This window comes from Pleurodeles waltl, chromosome 4_2, assembly GCF_031143425.1.
Source record: "Pleurodeles waltl isolate 20211129_DDA chromosome 4_2, aPleWal1.hap1.20221129, whole genome shotgun sequence".
Lineage (NCBI taxonomy): Eukaryota > Metazoa > Chordata > Amphibia > Caudata > Salamandridae > Pleurodeles > Pleurodeles waltl.
The window spans coordinates 137,268,085-137,274,084 of NC_090443.1; positions in this window are offsets into that span (position 1 = coordinate 137,268,085).

The following is a 6,000-nucleotide window of genomic DNA, read 5'->3' on the forward strand; positions in this document are numbered from 1 at the left end:
TAGAAGGTTCTCCCTTTATAAAACACTAACAAAGAAAAAAAAAAAAAACATAACAATCCCACAAAATAGCCTGCTACCAGTCCAAAATCTCGACAGGACCTGAAGCACTGTATACATGCAACTATAGCACAATGCCTCTGCCAGACCTTGGTATGTTTTCACACCCTGGATGAAGTCTGCTTTATTCAGGGTTGTTTTTAAACTCGGCTCAGTGAAAAGCGCTCTTAAATCTAGTTAAAGGTCTCACTTGACATCCCCTTCCGAAGTCTAGCTATCTTGCTTTTCTTGCGAATCTTTTAAACCCTCACTGGTCCTTATGTGTTTGTTTCTAACTGCATGTCAACACAGTTTAATACATAATTGTCTCATATAAGAAACAGAAGGAATACAGGCTGCCTTTGATACGGTTGACCATGACGCCATAACTCAAAGACTCCATGAAGCTGGCATACAAGGGATTGCTCTCGACTGGATTACTTCCTATCTTTAAAAAAGAGCAAATATCATCCACTCGCCCCCCTTCTCGTCCGAACCCTACCTCACAAAAGCAGGGGTCCCCCAAGGGTCAATCATCTCACCTTTGCTTTTCAACATCTGCATGATATCTTTACCAGAACTGATCAATGATTTCCATCTGACATGCTACAACTATGCAGATGACACACAAATACTGCTTGAATAAGAAGACCCCAAAAACATTGAAAACTCACAAATCTTCAGTTGCCTCAGAGCCGTTGACCAGTGGATGACCTGGAGCCATCTCAAACTAAATACCTCCAAAACAGAAATACTCATATGTGGTGACTGGAAAAGTTATGACCCTCTGTGCGTCTGGCCTGACGATCTCGGACCACAACCTCAATTATCCAAGGAAGTTAAAAACCTAGGAATCACCATGGATTCCAAGTTAACTATGAATGCCCAAGTAGACAAATTAGCACGCACAAGCTTCAATACCTTAAAGACTTTACGACGCATCTTCCCACACCTCGGATTTCCACACAAGGTGCAAGCTACCATCTCACTTGTACTATCCAAACTGGATTATGCCAATAGCCTCTACCATTGATCATCTCTATCTGTTATGAAAAAACTACAACGTATCCAGAATTACACAGCCAGGCTACTACTGCATATAAAGCCGCAAGCCCACATCTCCCCTGCCTTGAGAGCACTACACTGGTTACCTGTTGCCAGAAGATCCACTTTCAAGCTGCTTTGTATCACCCACAAAGCTATACATGGAACAGGACCGCTTTTTATCAGAAAGAAAATGACCAAATACATCCAACAAAGAACCCTCTGCTCAAGACTGGCACCCCGCCTTAGAACACCACCACACAAGAAAAAGACTATAGGTGGTACATCCTTCTCCGTCCAAGCAGCCAAACTATGGAATTCATTACCCCCAACTATAAGAGCCACAGATAACTTTCTTGTCTTCAGAAAACTACTCAAGAGTTGGCTCTTTCCTTCATAACCACCTTTATCAAACAACTATGAACTGCATATGCCTATGTGGATAAATATTTTTTTCAGATTATATGTATATTTCTATTTATTTATAGTTTATTTGGAAAATATGTATTGCTACTATGTCATAACAATAAAATACACACACACTCTTTAAACCTGTCTGACTAAGTATTTTTTACCCATGATTCTAATTATGCATTGTATGTGCATATGTGTGTGTGTGTGTGTATATGTATATATATATGTATGTGTATGTGTATATGTTGTTTCTGTGCTTGGCATGTTCGTGGATCATTGCATGGCTCCTATTTTTTTTTGGGGGGGTTGTTATACTAGATATCTACGAATTCCTGCTCTCATCTTATCACACTTATCTACTCATCACTCTTATGTCATGTTGTGAGAAAGTAGCCTCTTTCTAGCCTTGTTACCCCCACTTTTGGCCTGTTTGTGAGTGTATGTCAGGGTGTTTTCACTGTCTCACTCGGATCCTGCTAGCCAGGGCCCAGTGCTCATAGTGAAAACCCTATGTTTTCAGTATGTTTGTTATGTGTCACTGGGACCCTGCTAGTCAGGACCCCAGTGCTCATAAGTGTGCCTGAATGTGTTACCTGTGTAGTGACTAACTGTCTCACTGAGGCTCTGCTAATCAGAACCTCAGTGGTTATGCTCTCTCATTTCTTTCCAAAGTGTCACTAACAGGCTAGTGACCATTTTTAACAATTTACATTGGCTTACTGGAACACCCTTATAATTCCCTAGTATATGGTACTGAGGTACCCAGGGTATTGGGGTTCCAGGAGATCCCTATGGGCTGCAGCATTTCTTTTGCCACCCATAGGGAGCTCTGACAATTCTTACACAGGCCTGCCACTGCAGCCTGAGTGAAATAACGTCCACGTTATTTCACAGCCATTTTACACTGCACTTAAGTAACTTATAAGTCACCTATATGTCTAACCTTTACCTGGTAAAGGTTAGGTGCAAAGTTACTTAGTGTGAGGGCACCCTGGCACTAGCCAAGGTGCCCCCACATTGTTCAGAGCCAATTCCCTGAACTTTGTGAGTGCGGGGACACCATTACACGCGTGCACTACATATAGGTCACTACCTATATGTGGCTTCACAATGGTAACTCCGAATATGGCCATGTAACATGTCTAGGATCATGGAATTGCCCCCTCTATGCCATCCTGGCATAGTTGGCACAATCCCATGATCCCAGTGGTCTGTAGCACAGACCCTGGTACTGCCAAACTGCCCTTCCTGGGGTTTCACTGCAGCTGCTGCTGCTGCCAACCCCTCAGACAGGCATCTGCCCTCCTGGGGTCCAGCCAGGCCTGGCCCAGGATGGCAGAACAAAGAACTTCCTCTGAGAGAGGGTGTGACACCCTCTCCCTTTGGAAAATGGTGTGAAGGCAGGGGAGGAGTAGCCTCCCCCAGCCTCTGGAAATGCTTTGTTGGGCACAGAGGTGCCCAATTCTGCATAAGCCAGTCTACACCGGTTCAGGGGACCCCTTAGCCCTGCTCTGGCGCGAAACTGGACAAAGGAAAGGGGAGTGACCACTCCCCTGACCTGCACCTCCCCTGGGAGGTGTCCAGAGCTCCTCCAGTGTGCTCCAGACCTCTGCCATCTTGGAAACAGAGGTGCTGCTGGCACACTGGACTGCTCTGAGTGGCCAGTGCCACCAGGTGACGTCAGAGACTCCTTGTGATAGGCTCCTTCAGGTGTTGCTAGCCTATCCTCTCTCCTAGGTAGCCAAACCCTCTTTTCTGGCTATTTAGGGTCTCTGTCTCTGGGGAAACTGCAGATAACGAATGCAAGAGCTCATCCGAGTTCCTCTGCATCTCTCTCTTCACCTTCTGCCAAGGAATCGACTGCTGACCGCGCTGGAAGCCTGCAAACCTGCAACATAGTAGCAAAGACGACTACTGCAACTCTGTAACGCTGATCCTGCCGCCTTCTCGACTGTTTTCCTGCTTGTGCATGCTGTGGGGGTAGTCTGCCTCCTCTCTGCACCGGAAGCTCCGAAGAAATCTCCCGTGGGTCGACGGAATCTTCCCCTTGCAACCGCAGGCACCAAAAAGCTGCATTACCGGTCCCTTGGGTCTCCTCTCAGCACGACGAGCGAGGTCCCTCGAATCCAGCGACTCTGTCCAAGTGACCCCCACAGTCCAGTGACTCTTCAGTCCAAGTTTGGTGGAGGTAAGTCCTTGCCTCACCTCGCTGGGCTGCATTGCTGGGAACCGCGACTTTTGCAGCTACTCCGGCCCCTGTGCACTTCCGGCGGAAATCCTTTGTGCACAGCCAAGCCTGGGTCCACAGCACTCTAACCTGCATTGCACGATGTTCTAAGTTGGTCTCCGGCGACGTGGGACTCCTTTGTGTGACTTCGGGTGAGCACCATTTCACGCATCCTTGTAGTGCCTGTTTCTGGCACTTCTCCGGGTGCTACCTGCTGTTGAGAGGGCTCCTTTTCTTGCTCGACGTCCCCTCTCTCCCCTGGTCCAATTTGCGACCTCCTGGTCCCTCCAGGGCCACAGCAGCGTCCAAAAACGCTAACCGCACGATTTGCAGCTAGCAAGGCTTGTTGGCGTTCTTTCGGCGGGAAAACACTTCTGCACGACTTTCCACGGCGAGAGGGATCCGTCCACCAAAGGGGAAGTCTCTAGCCCTTTTCGTTCCTGCAGAAACCTCAGCTTCTTTTGTCCAGTAGAAGCTTCTTTGCACCCGCAGCTGGCATTTCCTGGGCATCTGCCCATCTCCGACTTGCTTGTGACTTTTGGACTTGGTCCCCTTGTTCCACAGGTACCCTAGATTGGAAATCCACAGTTGTTGCATTGTTGGTTTGTGTCTTTCCTGCATTATTCCTCTAACGCGACTTCTTTGTCCTTAGGGGAACTTTAGTGCACTTTGCACTCACTTTTCAGGGTCTTGGGGAGGGTTATTTTTCTAACTCTCACTATTTTCTAATAGTCCCAGCGACCCTCTACAAGGTCACATAGGTTTGGGGTCCATTCGTGGTTCGCATTCCACTTTTGGAGTATATGGTTTGTGTTGCCCCTATCCCTATGTTTCCCCATTGCATCCTATTGTAACTATACATTGTTTGCACTGTTTTCTAAGACTATACTGCATATTTTTGCTATTGTGTATATATATCTTGTGTATATTTCCTATCCTCTCACTGAGGGTACACTCTAAGATACTTTGGCATATTGTCATAAAAATAAAGTACCTTTATTTTTAGTATAACTGTGTATTGTGTTTTCTTATGATATTGTGAATATGACACTAAGTGGTACTGTAGTAGCTTCACACGTCTCCTAGTTCAGCCTAAGCTGCTCTGCTAAGCTACCATTATCTCTCAGCCTAAGCTGCTAGACACCCTATACACTAATAAGGGATAACTGGGCCTGGTGCAAGGTGCAAGTACCCCTTGGTACTCACTACAAGCCAGTCCAGCCTCCTACACATGTCTCTATCAAACTATCCTCCATTCTCACTCTGACTCATCCCAAATCCCTTCTACCACTTGCATCTCCTAAATATCTCTGCCTAAGCTCTTCCCTCCACATCTAACTCACCAAACCTCACTCTACCTCTGTGACCTCCCACACAACCCTACTAAATTCTCCTGCATTCATCTCACCCTGCTACTATGCTCTCCCTAACCCTTCCACATACTCTTCCCCCTCCACCCCCCTTTACTCATCCCAAGCCTTTGGGTTGAGTAAATGAAGGATATACTCCCCATTAACACCTCTGGATTTATTTCCTTCTCCACCCCTCCATCACTCCAGTCTAACTAACAAACTCTCATATCCGCGGCTCAAATTAACTCATAAAAATACTAAAACTGTACTCATTATTTAACGATACTAATTCTTGTTGGGTTCCGGAGTAGCGTGCCACTCATCGAAAAGCGCTTCGACGCCTCGTCAGGGGTAGTAAGCGCTATATAAATACGATTACAATTACAATTACAATTACACTACAGTGCGTCTTTGGTTTGTAACTAGATTTGTGCTCAGTAAGACAGATACATAAGGATATTGCCACATTGACCTGTGGGTACCAAACTTAGGTCAGGGATGAGAAGTACTAAAACGTTATCACATTCACCTGGGGACGGTCATTGCCTTAAATATCTTTAGATTGACCAGTTCGCACAATGTAAGAAAAGTTATCACACACACCTAAGAAACTAGAGAGACCCTGCAATGTTGTTAGATTCAAACTAGGAAGCACAGTGTCTAAAACTGTAGTACCCTCATTTGATACCAAAGTGACCCGAGGAAGGGCAGGACCTGAAATGTTACCAAACTGAAATAAGAAAATAACGAAACCTGAACCGAAGGACAGTGACCTCACTGTCACACATAGGTATACTAATTCCTGGTTGCTCATGTTATTCCCCATAACGGCTGGTCACTTGGGTGGTGGTAGTGGCTGGATCAGGTACCACTGACCCTGTAGTAGCACCCCAGTTTACCGGTAAGCTTGTGAGGGGGGCTCTTCCA